Below are 15,568 nucleotides of genomic sequence, written 5' to 3' on the forward strand. Positions count from 1 at the left end.
AGGTGCCCACAGAGCAGACTGAACACCTCGTTTGCTTCCCTCTCGTGTCTGAACTCCCTGGACGTGGCCAAGTAGCATAACCCAAGCAGAGCTGAGAAGGAGAGTGGGGCACAGGCAAGTTACCAGTGGGCCCGTGGCTATCATGGACTTCCAGAAAATAAAAAACAGGCATGATGATGTTGATTTATAAACCAAAGCAGGGGGCACTGGAGCTCAGTAAGTGTGCAGGAGTGAGTGTACGTGGCAGGGAGGAGGGTAGAAAGGAGGAGGCTTGGGTAGAAGGGTACCTCTACCAGCTGGAAATGAGAGGTGAAGCCAGCTGGACTTCTGGAGTGGGTGGGGACTTGGAGAACTTTTCTGTCTTACAAAAGGATTGTAAAACGCACCAATCAGCTCTCTGTGGCAAGCTAGAGGTTTCTAAAATGGACCAATCCGTGCTCTGTAAAATGGACCAATCAGCACACTGTAACATGGACCAATCAGTGCTCTGTAAAATGGACCAATCAGCACTCTGTAAAATGGGCCAATCAGCAGGACATGGGTGGGGACAAATAAGAGAATAAAAGCTGGCCACCCTGCAACCAACGGGGGCTATCCTTTCCAATCCACATCTGTGGTGTGCACATCAGTGCTGTGGGAACTTTGTTCTTTTGCTCTTCGCAATAAATCTTGCTGCTGCTCGTTCTTTGGATCCATGCCACCTTTAAGAGGTGTAACATTCACTGCAAAGGTCCATGACTTCTTTCTTGCGGTACCGCAAACGCACGGGAAGGAACGAACTCCCGACACAGAAAGGCTGCAATCTCAGGGTCCACGGTTTGGGAAGAGAGGAAGCTAGAGACTTCACTCTTGGAGAGTGGATGGAGAGATCGTGCGGGGAACAGTGGGGGGAGCTCTTTGCTTTAATCACAGGCTCCAACATGCCTCAAAGAGGCTGAGTTTTGTAGTAGGATAGAACCAATATGTTTATGCTGTAGATGGAAACATGTCCCCCCAAAACTCATACATTGAGTTTCACCCCAGTGTGATGGTATTAGGGGGAGGAACCTTTGGGTGGTGACCAGGTCATGACAGCAGAGCCCTCATGAGTGGGGTTAGTACCCTTAGAAAAGAAGAGCCTGCGTGGTGCTGTGCGCTTGTCATCCCAGCTACTCAGGAGGCTGAGGCAGGAGAATTGCGTGAACCCGGGAGGCAGAGGTTGCAGTGAGCTGAGATTGTGCCGCTGCACTCCAGTCTGGGCGACAGAACGAGATTCCGTCTCAAAAAGAAAAAGAAAACAAGATCCCGGGGGACCCCCTCTCCTCTTCTGCCAGGTGAGGCCACAGCAAGAAGAATGGCGTCTAAGAACCAGGAGGAGGCTCTCGCCAGTCACCAAATCTGCCGGCGCCTTAATTTTAGACTTTCTAGTTTCTGGAAATGTGAGAAATGAATTTCTGCTGTTTATAACCAACCCTGGCTGTGTGATTCTGTTATAATGACCTGAACGGACGAAAACATACTGCTAGGAAATTGAAGTGAACTTAGGAGAAGGGTTAGTATCTGCTGGAGTAAAGCCTGGTTAGTTTGGTCTTTTTGTAGAGATGAGGAAGCTGGGTACCCTCTGGTGAGGGCTGCCAGGTGTGACTCACCCGGCTAAGCAGAAGTCAAGCCAGCCTTCCCAGGAAGGGGAGCGGCCTGCTGAGTAAACAAACCCTGGAACCACAAAGGGAACCCTTGGCAGCTGTCTGTATGCATCAGTCTTATCTTTCATCTGTGTACATAACAGGCAACCAAGGAAAACAGTCACAAGGCAGAAGGACCAAGAGGAACAAAAGTAACAGTTGTCCCTGGAAGAAATAGATACTAAAGGCAACGAATAGAATAAAATAGTCATAATTAACATCTCAGATATGTTTGAGGAGATATTGCATCCACAAAACAAGAATGGAAAACTAGAGAAAGGACAAATCAGGGAATCAAAAAAGTTTAGAGACATTACAAATGTGATGATAAAAATTAAAAGCAAATCGGGAGGAGGATAGGAAAGTAAAGTTAAAGAAACTTCCCAGACTGTAGGGCAAGAAGATAAAAAGATGAAGAGTCTGACAGGGCAGGTAAGAGATGCATAGTGTCAATCCAGGGTGTCAAAATGTGTCTGATAGGCCTGGCGCAGTGGCTCACACCTATAATCTCAGCACTTTGGGAGGCCAACGCAGGCGGATCACCTGAGGTCGGGAGTTCGAGACCAGCCTGGCCAACATGGCAAAACCCCATCTCTACTAAAAATACAAAAATTAGCTAGGTGAGGCAGCAGGCACCTGTAATCCCAGCTATTCGGGAGGCTGAGGCAGGAGAATCGCTTGAACCCAGGAGGCAGAGGCTGCAGTGAGTCAAGATTGCGCCACTGCACTTCAGTCTGGGTGACAGAGTGAAACCTTATCTCAAAAAAAAAAAGAAAAAAAAATCTGCTAGGAGTTCAGAAAAATGAACAGAAAAAAAATAAGAATGGAGGGAAGTGTAGTGGTCTCTATTGCTGCTGTAAGCAATGACCACACATTTAATGGCTTGCAACAACATAAATTTATTATCTTAAGAGCTATAATGGCCAGAAGTCCTAAAATCAAGGTGTCAGCAGGACTGCATTCCTTCTGGAGGCTCTAAGGGACAATTTGTTTCCTTGTCTTTCCTAGCTTCTAGAGGCTGCCTGCATCCTTTGGCTTGTGGACCCATCCATTTTCAAGGCCAGCAGTGTATCCTCTTTAGATCTCTCCCTCTGACTCTGACCCCTGCCTCCATCATTGCACCACCCTCTCCTCTGCTTCTGATGTCACATCATCTTCTCTGACTTTGGCCCTCTTGCCTCCCTCTTATGAAGACTCTTGTGATTACATTGGGCTCCCTGGATAATACAGAAAAATCTCCCCTTTTTAAAGATTTTAAATGACATCTGCAAAGTCCCTTTTTCCATGTAAGATAACATATTCGTAGGTTCCAGGGATTAGGATGTGACACCTTTGGTGCACCATTATTTTGTCTACTACAGAGGAAATAAAGAAATGTTGGGGGAATAATTTCCCAGAGCTAAAAAAGGAGGAACAGTTTTTAAATTAAAACTTTCTCAAGTTATTTCATAGGATAATTGAGAAAAGATAGCTGGGTGTGGTAGCTCACACCTGTAATCCCATTATTTTGAGAGGCCGAAGTGGGAGGATCGCTTGAACCCAGGAGTTCAAGACCAGCCTGGGCAACACAGGGAGACCTCTTCTCTATAAAAAAGAAGTGAAAGGAAGAGAAGGTATCAATACCTGGGCATTTTGCCATGAACTACTAGAAAGACAAGAGGAGGGGGTGGCACAGGTCACTGGCAGAGAAACAAGCTCAGCAGCACGATGTGCTAAGGAGAAATAGAAGGCTTCCTTCAAGGCTGGAGGGAAAACTATCTTGTCTCAAAAATGATACAGTAAGCCGAACTATTAATTATGAAAGCAAAAATAATGTTTTATGTGTAAGAAAATATTTTAAAAGTTAACCACCCATGAACTCATTCTGGGGAAATACATACACTTGAGAAATACTCTGGTCATGAGAAAGTGAACATCAAGAAAAAGAAAAATAAAGACTTCCCCAAACTACAAAACTAAATCAATATTGCAGTGAAAAGCAATTCCATACCAGGAACTCAAAGATTATTCAATAATAATAAGTTGAAGGAGAAAAAATCATTTGACTCTCTCTACAGAGGCCAATAAAGCCTTTGGAAACATTGAACACCCATTTGTACTTATAGTCTTGAAAAAATGAATGGACACATCCTTATCATGATAAACTATGTATATACCTCATGCTAAAATCACTGATTTATGTAATGAAGAAACACTAGAAACATTCCTACTAAGGTTAGGAACAAGGCAAACATTTTCTTAGCTCTATTATTACTTAATATATTAACCAATGCAATCAGGTAAGAGAAAAGAACTGGAGGCATCTCTGTTTGCAGATGACAAAATGGTGCATTTGGAAAACCCTAGAGAACAAAGTTGTAAAATAGTTGGTAAAACTACCTGAAAAAATAAAAGAATTCTGCAAGACAGCAGGTTATAAAATTAATAGAGCAATTAATAGATTTCATATGTTGCATATAATATATAAATTGCACATATGAAGTTAAAAGATGAATTGTTTTTCACCAGGTAATCACGGGGAAGACCAAGGAGACTCTTGAGAAACCTTCCTTCCTAGTGGTGGTACAGGTCACTTCTCCCCTATCCCTCCCCTGTCCCTCACCATCCATGGGAAAAAACTTAAAATGTGGGGATGGAGAAGTGCCAACAGTGTCATCCTTATGAGAAAGGGAAGTTAAAATTCTAGCAAAATAGTCCCCATTCTAAACACAAGGTAACATTAGAATTTGAAGTCTGTTATATAATGAGAATGATTATTGCAACATTAAATCTCAAGTCAAACTCAACTCCTGACTAGATTAATAGAACCCCCATATTAAAAGGAAAGGTGTGCTCATTTCCAAGTATGAAAATTATTTACCTCTGTTACTACTGTTAAATGTTTATTTTTAAACAAAAACTATGAGCCATATGAAAAAGCAAGATATGTTGGAACTGACAGGGATCTTAAAATTGTAATGATTCGTGTGTTAAAGACTCTAAAGGAAAAGCTGGTAACATACAAGATCAGGTGGATGATTCAGGAGAGAGGTGGCAACTATATGAAAGAATCAACTGGTGATACTAGAAATGAAAAACACAGTGAGAGAGATGAAGAATGCCTTTGACTGGCTCATCAGTAGACTAGACACAGTGAAGATAAGGATCAACATGAACTTGAAGATAAGTCAATAGAAAAACAAAGAGCAACAAACAGTTAAAATAAAATAAAATAAAATAAAAAACCAGCGAGGCATGGTGGCTCATGCTTGTAATCCCAGCACTTTAGGAGCTCGAGGTGGTGGATCACCTGAGGTCAGGAGTTCCAGACCAGCATGGCCAACGTGGCGAAATCCTGTCTCTACTAAAAATACAAAAATTTGCTGGGCATGGTGGTGCATGCCTGTAATCTCAGCTACTCAGGAGGCTGAGGTGGGAGAATTTCTTGAACCCAGGAGGCGGAGTTCACAGTGAGTCGAAATTGTGCCATTGCACTCCAGCCTGGGCAACAGAGCAGGACTCTCTCTCAAAAAAAATCTAAAAAAACAAAAAAACAGTTCATCTAAGAGCTGTGGGACAATACCAAATGATGCAATATACACATTATACAAATCCCAAGAGGAGAAGAGAAAGAGAGTAGGGGGAAGAAATATTTGAGAAATGTTGGCTGGGAATTTTTCCAAAAATAATGACAGACACCAAGCCATAGATTCAAGAAACTTAGATAACACCAAGCAGGAAAAGAAAGAGAGAGAGAGAAAGGAGGAAGAAAAGGGAGGAAGAAGGAAAGAAGGAAGAGAGAAACCACACTTATGTATGTCATATTCAAGTTTCCAAAAATAAAGACCCTGAAGACAGCCAGAGAAAAAGGACACATTACATACAGAGAAACAAAGATGAGAATTGCAGTGCACTTCACCTCAGAAGCAGTGCAATCCAGATTACAATAAAGTGACAGAAGCAGTGCAATCCAGATTACAATAAAGTGACATGTTTAAACTACTGAAAGACAAAACTGTCATCCCAGCATTCTATATTCAGCAAAATATCTTTAAAAAATGAAGACATACTTTCTCAGATAAATAAAAACTGAGAAAATTTACTACTAGCAGCCTTGCAATATAAGAAATGTTAAAGGAATTTCTTCAGGCAGAAAAAAATACGATACCAGCAGAATCTTGAATTTACAGAAAAACATAAAGTATTCTGGAAATGAAGCAAATGTACATAAAATAAAGTCTATTTAAAATTTTCTTAATTTTAATTGTTCTAAAAGACAACGGTCTCAAGCAAACTATAAGATCAATGTGTCATGTGTTTATAGCATATGGAAAAGTAAAATGTGTGACAATAGCAGAAAGGATGGAGGAAATAATTGGGAATATAATAATAAGCTCCTTACACTACATGTGAAATGAAATAATATTGGACTAGGGGCGGTGGCTCACGCCTGTAATCCCAGCACTTTGGGAGGCCGAGGCAGGTGGATCACAAGGTCAGGAGATCGAGACCATCCTGGCTAACACGGTGAAACCCGTCTCTACTAAAAATACAAAAAAAAGTTTAGCTGGGCGTGGTGGCCAGCACCTGTAGTCCTAGCTACTCGGGAGGCTGAGGCAGGAGAATGGCATGAACCCGGGAGGCGGAACTTGCAGTGAGCCGAGATCTAGTTCCAGATGACATGACTGTACATGCAGAAAAGAAAAGCCCCACCCAAAAAAAAACTATGAAAAAAAACACTTCTAGAATTAATAAAGGAGTTTAGCCAAGATACAAGGATACAAGTTGAATAAATAAAAATTAATTATATTTGCTACTAGTCATGCACAATTGCAATTAAAAATTTTAAAATCACCACTTTAAAAAGCAAAGAAGAGGAGGAACTTCTACATGTTTAGGTGTCACTCAAAGAAAAACTTGTCATGTTCCACACCTCCAGCTCCAGCTTAAAAATTTTGCCTGATTGGAGAAGAAGGCCATAAAACAGATAGATTCCAATCTCTTCTCATTGGAATTGACTTCTTGTGCAACAGAATGTGGAGAAGTTTAAACCCAAGGGCTCTAGAGAACAGTGCGAGTTGTAGTGAAAGGCATCTGAAAGGAGATTCATGAATTTATGAAGAGAAAGCCTAAACCAGGCTGGCTAGTTTTCAGGACAGAACTGAGGAACAAGACAGCTGGGAGGAGCACTTCTGAGTTCCTGGGGGAAAATATGAAGCTTAGACCTCAGAAACGGTTCCTTCAAAGGAATCACAATTTGATTGGATGTCTTTGTAGAGGCATCAATGCCCCAAAGCACTCTTGAAAACAAGAGTACAATCATTGAGCAATTAGTGGTTTCACATCTGGATGTGGCCGGAGACAGAAAGAGAGTCCTAACAATACCACAGTCCGCTCATTATTCAAGTTGAAGAACAGAGAGAAAATGAATGGGGGAAAAGAAAAAAAGACAGCCTCAGAGATATGTGGGACATGATTAAACACAACAACATATACATAACAATGTACCAGAAGGAGAGGAAAGAAAGTAGAAAAAAATATTCAAAGAAATAGTGGCAGAAAACTTCTCAAATTTATTGAAAACAACAACCTACTCATTCAGAAAGGTCAATCAACTCCAAACAGGATAAATTAGAAAACATTTACAAACAGAAACATCATGATGAAAACCAAAGACAAGAAAAAATCTTAAAGGCAGCAAGAGAAAAATGACTCATCACTTAAAAGAGAACCCCAAATACATTAGCAGCTGACTTATAACAAAACACAGGTCAGAAGGCAGTGAAATAACATATTTGAAGTGTTCAAAGAAAAAATCAATATACATCACAGCTGTATTTGAAAAATGAAGGCAAAATAAAGAAATTCCTAGATTAAAAAACAAAACAAACAAAAACCCAGAGAATTTGTTGCTATTAGGTCTGCCTTCAAGAAATACTAAAAAAAATTCTTCAGGTTTAAAGCAAGTTACCTTAAATGGTAATTTGAATCCACAAAAACAAAGAGTATCAGTGAAAGTTACTGTCCTTTAAAAAGACACTATAAATGCATATTTTCTCTTTTGTCTCATACTTATTTTAAAGGCAATTATATAAAATAATATGTATATCACGCATTGTTGAGCCTATAACATATATGTGAAATATATTTGCCAATAACATCACAAAGGAGGTAAGTGGGAGTAAACATGTAATGGACTAAGAAAATGATTATAACAATGTATCACTGAGTTTGTAAAATTAATAGATGTAATGTGTATAAAAATAATACCACAGAAATGGGGGAAATGGAACAGGGCTTTATAGGAATAGTGTTCTTAATAGATCACTGGAATTAAACTCGTTTAAATCTCAAGGTGATTATGATCAGTTAATTATATATGATAGGCCCTAGAGCAACCACTAAAAAATGTAGTACAAATATAGTGGGAAAAAATCCTAATGAAATTAAAATGCTACATTAGAAAATATTTACTTACTGCAGAAAAAGCAGTAAAGTAGCGATGGAAGAACAGAAAAAACACAGGACATATGTAAGACAAAAATAAAATAGACATAAATCTGACTATATTGACAATAATATCAAAAGCGAGTGGATTAAACAATTCTCAAAAGGCAAAAATTGTCATACTGAATTACAAAAAACATGCTTCTACTTACTATATGTTGTCTGCAAGAAAGACACTTTTAATTCAAAGATACAAATAGATTGACAGTAAAAGGATGCAAAAAGATATGTCATGAAAACAGCAACCATAGGAAAGCTGGAGTGGCTACAGTAATAGACAAAATATACTTTAAAGCAAAATATGTTGCTGGACATCAATGGGAATACTTTATAACAGTAAAAGGATTAACCCATCAGGAAAATATACCAGTTATAAATATATATTCAGCTAATAACAGAGCACCAATACATGGAAAAAACTGACAGAAATGAAGAAATAAATAGACATTTCAATATCCTCTCTTAATGATAGAACGATTAGACAGAAGATCAGTAAAGAAGTAGAAGAAGACTTGAATGACACTATAAACCAACTACACCTAACAGACGACTATAGAACATGCTATGGTTTGGATATTTGGTCCCTCCAAATCTTGTGTTGAAATTTGATCCTCAATGTTGGAGGTAGGGACTCAATGGGAGGCATTTAGGTCATGGAGGCATATCCTTCATGAATGTCTTGGTGCTGTCTTCACATTAATGAGTGAGTTCTCATTCTATTAGTTCTCATGGAAGCTAGTTGTTTAAAATAATCTGGCACTTCCCTACCTCCCCTTTCTGTTGCTTCCATTCTCTTGCCATGTGATCTCTGTACACATTGGCTCCCCTTTGCCTTCTGCCATGAGCTCACGACTGAAAGCAGCCTGTAGGCCTCACCAGAAGTAGATGTTGGTGCCATGCTTCTTGTAAAGTCTGCAGAACCATGAGCTAAATAAAACTCTTTCCTTTATCAATCATCCAGGCTCAGGTATTCCTTTATAGCAACACAAATGAACTAAGACAGAACATTCCACTGAATTACGACAAAATACATACTGTTCTCAAGTGTACATAGAACATTCTCCAGGATAGACAGTATGCTAAACCGTAAAGCACACCTCAATAAATTTAAAAGAATTGAAATAATACAAAATATGTTCTCTGACCACAATGGAATGAAATTAGAAATTTGTAGCGGGAAAATAACTTGGTAAACTCAGAGATAAATTTTACAAAACACTCCTGAATAACCAACAGGACAAAGAAAAAATAAAAAGGGAAGTCAGAAAATAGATTTATGTGAGTGAAAATGAAGATACAATATCCCCAAAGTAATGGAATGCAAGTAAAACAGCGCTTAGAGGGAAATTTATAGTTGTAAATACCTATGTTAAGAAAGAAAAAAGATCTTAAATCAATACTCTAACCTTTCACCCTAGGAAACTGGAAACTAAACCTAAAGCAAGCCAGAGGAAGAAAATATTAAAGATTAGAATAGATATCAATGAAATAGAGAATAAAAAACAATAGATGGACAATAAAAATAATAGAAAAAATTGATAAACCCAAAGCTGGTTCTCTAAAAACATCTACAAAATTGATAAATGTTTAATTTTCAGGTTGAAATTTTCAGTTTCTAGGTTGAACAAGCAAAAAAAGAGGGCTCAAATTAGTAGAATTGAAGTGAAAGAGGAGACATTACTACTGTCTTTACAGAAGTAAAAGGGATTTTAAAGAAATACTATGAACAATTGTATGTATGCCAACAAATTAGGTGACGACAAATTAGATAAAACTGACAAATTTCTAGAAAGATACAAACCACAAAAACTGGTTACACAAGAAATAGACAATCTGAATATACCTCTAAGAAGCAAAGTAATCAAAAACTACCCACTAAGAAAATCTTAGGCCCAGAATACGTCGTCACTGAATTCTACCAAGCATTTAAAGGAGAATTAATGCTAATATCTCACATTCAAAAAAAGGGGTGGGAACAGTCTGCAACTCATTATGAAGCCATTATTATCCTTATACGAATACCAGACAAGACATTACGAGAAAACTACAGAGGAATACCTGTTATGAATACAGATATTAAAAATTCTAAACAAAATAATAGCAAACCAAATTCAGCAATATATAAAAAGAATTATACACCATGACCAAGTGATATTTACAGCAGAGATACAAGGTTGACTTAACATTTTAAAAATAATTAATGTAATACATCACATCAATAGATTAAAAACCAAAAATCACATCAACATCTCAAAAAGCATTTGAAAAACTCCAACACCTTTTCCTGACAAAAACACTTACCAAACTAAAAACAAGGAAACTTCTTCAACTGGATAAAGGCATTTATACAACACGCATATCAAATGTCATACTTAATAGTGAAAGGAAATATGGACCAAAATACTCTCAAAGAATCAAGAAAAGAGAGAAAAATTAACGTAGAACAAATGAGACAAATAACACCTTTAAGATGGTGGCTTTAAATTGAAATATATTAGAAATTTCATTAACTTGTCTGTTGCATGTTTGCTTTGTTATTAACTGTTAATATGTTTCCTAGAGTTCAAATATGTCTCTCAAAGTTGCTGTGTTGGAAACTTACTCCCCAGTGTAAAGCATTGAGAGGTGGAACCTTTAAGAGGTGAGTAGGTCATGGAATGCTCTGCCCTAATACATGAATTAATGGCAAGGTTGTGAGTAATTATCATGATTAGTTATCATGAAAGTGGGTTCCTTAAAAAAGGATGAGTTTGGTTTGCCCCCTTCTCCCTCTCTCATCCATGTGATGCCTTCTACCACATTATGAAGCAGCAAAAAGGCAATCACAAGTTGCTGGCCCTTTGATCTTGGACTTCCGAGCCTCCAGAACTGTGAGACATAAATTTCTTTTTAAAATAAATTATCTAGGCCGGGCACAGTGGCTCATGGCTGTAATCTCCAGCACTTTGGGAGGCCAAGGCGGGTGGATCACTTGAGGTCAGGAATTCAAGAACAGCCTGGCCAACATGGTGAAACCCCATCGCTACTAAAAATACAAAAATTAGCCAAGTGTGGTGGTGCACACCTGTAATCCCAGCTTACTCAGGAGGCTGAGGCAGGAGAATTGCTTGAACCCGGGAGGCAGAGGCTGCAGTGAGCTGAGATCGTGCCACTGCACTTCAGCCTGGGTGACAGAGTGAGCTTCTGTCTCAAATAAAATAAAATAAAACAAAATAAAATAAAATAAATAAATTATCTAGTCTCTGGTATTCTGTTTTTTTATTTTGTTGTTTGTTTGTTTGTTTTTTCTTTTTTTTTTTTAGACAGAGTTTCACTCTTGTTGCCCAGGCTGGAGTGCAATGGCACGATCTCGGCTCACTGCAACTTCCATCTCCCAGGTTCCAGTGATTCTCCTGCCTCAGCCTCCCGAGTAGCTGGGATTACAGGCGCATACCACCACACTCTGCTAATTTTTGTATTTTTAGTAGAGACAAGGTTTCATCATATTGGTCAGGCTAGTCTCGAACTCCTGACCTCAGGTGATCTGCCTGCCTCAGCCTCCCAAAATGTTGGGATTACAGGCATGAGCCACTGTGTCTGGCCTTCTGGTATTCTGTTATAGTGGCACAAAATGAACTAAGACAACGTTAAATGATCCGATTATATAAAAAGGTTGTTAAAGTGTATTAAAAAGCTAACAAACTTTACCTTTTTTTTAAATGACAAAGTGCACATTCAACACACAAGGATACAGGGAGCTTGTGAATAAGAGGACTAAAAAAGATTTACTGTGCAAACACTAACCAAAACCCACCTCTCTATATAAAAAGGCAAAATAGAGCTTATGACAGAGCTTTGCTTCTAAGTAACTCAAGGTTTAAAGAAGAATTGCAATTAAAAATTTGCACTTAATTACATAAAAGCTCTCCATATACTGTATATCAAATCTTGTTGGAAGCAGCTAAAGTTGTACTTTAGAGGATTTTTTCAGCCTTCAAACATATAAAGAAAGAACAAAGGTTGAAAGAGCGATTATCTATTCAAAGAAATTAGGAAAACAAAATATCCATTTGAAGAAATCAGAGAAAAAGTATATTACATTTAAAGAAAGTAGAATGAAAGACACGAGGATGACAAGAACAGAAATTAATGACATAGAAAACAAACATAAATAAAAGGAATCGACCAAAACAAAAGTTGCTTCTTTGCAAAAATTAATGAGATGATATACCTTTAGTAACAGTGTTCAAGGACAAAAACAAAGAGTGCACAAATAGCACTATCAAGAATGAAAGAGGACCATCACTATCAATCCCACAAATAATAATATGAAAAGTAGAGAACATACTGAACAACTCAACCCCCAAAACTGTGAAAGATAGTTAACTGAAAAAATACTAATTACAGAAACATACATAGTAGAAATAGTACTAAAGAAATTTAATCAGTAAGCAAAATTTTTTTCTACAAAAATTTTTGTACAAAGCTACCATGCCTTTCCTAGCAGGATCTATGTATTAGACCATTTTTGTGTTGCAATAAAGAAGTGTTCGAGAATGAGTAATTTATAATGAAAAAATATTTTGGTTTGGTGTAGTGGCTCACATCTGTGATCCTAGCAATTTGGAAGGCCAAGGCTAGAAAATCCCTTGTGCCCAGGAGTCTGAGACCAGCCTGTGCAACATAGGGAGACCCTGTCTCTAAAAATACATACATATATATAAACATAAATAAGAAAAGAGATTTAATTGACTCACAGTTCTGCAGCTGTACAGGAAGCTTGGTGCTGGCATCTGCTTCTAGTGATGGCCTCAAGATGCATACAACCATGGTAGAAGGCAAATGGGGACCTGGTGTATTACATGGTGCATCTCCCCAGAAAAGGCTTGAGAGGTCCCCAGAATCCCTAGCTGTGACTAGTGAAGATCTTTCCTTGTATGAAGCCAGGCCATAAAGGCTGAAGTGGTGCCTGTTTTTCAAAAGCACAAATCTCAGTAAAAAATAATAAGGCATATGAAGAAATAGAAAAAAATGGCCCAATCAAAGGAACAAAATAAATATCCAGGAACTGACCTTAAACAAAGAGATCAATTAACGACCTGAAAAAGAATTCAAAATAATTGTCTTAAAGAACTTCAGTGTGATACAAGAGTACACAGACAGACAACTAAAAACAAATCCAGAAAACAATGCATTAACAAAGTGACAATATGATCAAAGAGACAAAAACTAAGGAAAAAAAATATCCAGAGCTGAAGACTGCAATAATTGAATTATAAAATTCACTAGAAGGATTCAATAGACAACTTGATCAAGCAGAACAAAGAATCAGTGAAGGTGAAGACAGATAATTTGAAGTGATCAAGTCACAGGAACAGAAAGAATAAAGAATTAATAAAAGTGAAGAAAGCATAAGGGACTTATGAAAAATCATCAAGCCTATCAATGTACATGTTACAGGAGTTAAAAACAAGAATGAGAGCAAAGGGTAGAGAGCTTATTTGAAGAAATAATGGCCCAAACTTCCAAATCTAAGGAAGAAAATGGACATCCAAATTCTGGAAGCTCAAAGGATGCTGACTAAGAAGAACCCAGAGATGCCCACACTGAGACATATTGTAATCAAACTATCAAGGATAGTTTGATGTATCAGAAGTCAAGGATAAAGAGGGAGTCTTGAAAACAGCAAGAGAAAAGCCACTTGTCATGTACAAGGGAGTTACTATAAGATTATCAGCTGATTTCTCAGCAGAAACATTATAGGCTAGAAAGGAGTGAGATGTTATATGCAAAGTACTGGAAGAAAAAAAACTTTTGTCAACCAAGAATATTATAACCAACAAAACTGTTCTTCAAAAATGAAGGAGAAGGCAGCCAAGTGGTCTCCCAAAACCACAACCCAGCTGCCACTAGCATCGTCACCACCCATAAAAGAACTGAGCTGAGTGGGGGTGCTGCCCAGAGTCCTGTGGGCAGAAGACTATAGCAGGAGCTGATGACCCTCATGATGTCTGGTGACAAAGGGATTTCTGCCTTCCTTGAATCAGACAAACTTTTCAAATGGGTAGGAACCATCCGTGGAGCAGTTGGCACAGTATATGAAGACCTGAGGTATAAGCTCTTGCTAGAGTTCCCCAGTGGCTACCCTTACAATGAGCCTACATTGAAGTTCCTCACACCCTGCTACCACCCCAACATAGACACCCAGGGTAACATATGCCTGGATATTCGGAAGGACAAGTGGTCTGTACTGTATGGCATCAGGACCATTCTGGTCTCCATCCAGAGTCTGCTAGGAGAACCCAACATTGATAGCCCTTTGAACATGCATGCTGTTGAGTTCTGGAAAAAAGCTTCCCACAGCTTTTACCTGCAAGAAACCTACTCAAAGTAGGTTACCAGCCAGGACCCCTGACCCAGGCTGCCCAGACTGTCCTTTTTTTTTTTTTTGAAGTGGAGTCTTGCTCTGTTGCCCAGGCTGGAGTGCAGTGGTGAGACCTCAGCTCACTGCAACCTCCACCTCCCAGGTTCAAACGATTCTCATGCCTCAGCCTCCCGAGTAGCTGGGATTACAGGCACCCGCCACCACACCCAGCTAATTTTGGTATTTTTAGTAGAGATGAGGTTTCACTATGTTGGTCAGGCTGGTCACAAACTCCTGACCTCAGGTGATCTGTCTGCCTTGGCCTCCCAAAGTGCTAGGATTACAGGCATGAGCCACCACACCTGGTCTCCCTGCCTATCTTTGTGTCATCTTTTTAAGTTTTCCTTCGATGGTCTGTCGTGTCTGTGATTTCTGTATAGGACTCTGTATCTTGAGCTGTGGTATTATTTTTGTTTTGTTTTTGTCTTTTAAATTAAGCCTTGACTGAGCCATTGTGATGTATATTAAATAAATACATTTAGATCATTAAAAAAAAAAGGTGAAATAAAGACCTTCCCAAAAAAATAAAAGCTGAAGGTGTTTATCCACACTAAACCTACCTTACAAAAAAATGCTAAAGGGAGTTCTTCAAGTTGAAACAAAAGGACACTTGACAGCAACACAAGGGCATAAAAAATATAAAGCACTCAGTAAAGGGAGGTACATGGAAAAGTACAGAATCCTATAATATTCTAATGGTGGTACATAAGTCACATCTAATTCTGGTATAAAATTTGAAAGATAAAAGTATCAATAGAACTATAACTATCAAACTATGTTAATGAACATAAAATATAAAAATATGCAATTTGTGAAATAAATAACATAAAGTAGGGGGGATGTAAAATTTTGTATGTAACTCATATTAAGTTTCTGTCAGTTTAAAATAAATGGCTATAATGATAAGGTATTATACTTAAGCCCCATGGTAGTCACAAAGGAAATATCTGTAGAAGATATACAGAAGAAAATGAGAAAGGAATCAAACATGTCACTAAAAAAAAATTAACAAAACCTA

At 38.3% G+C, this 15,568-nt stretch overlaps 1 pseudogene; it reads left to right on the plus strand.

The window, feature by feature from the left end:
* Window positions 1-12,841: 12,841 nt before the first annotated feature.
* On the plus strand, window positions 12,842-14,636 carry LOC110743663 (annotated as a pseudogene).
* Window positions 14,637-15,568: the final 932 nt, after the last annotated feature.

Source organism: Papio anubis, chromosome 7 (assembly GCF_008728515.1).
Source record: "Papio anubis isolate 15944 chromosome 7, Panubis1.0, whole genome shotgun sequence".
NCBI lineage: Eukaryota > Metazoa > Chordata > Mammalia > Primates > Cercopithecidae > Papio > Papio anubis.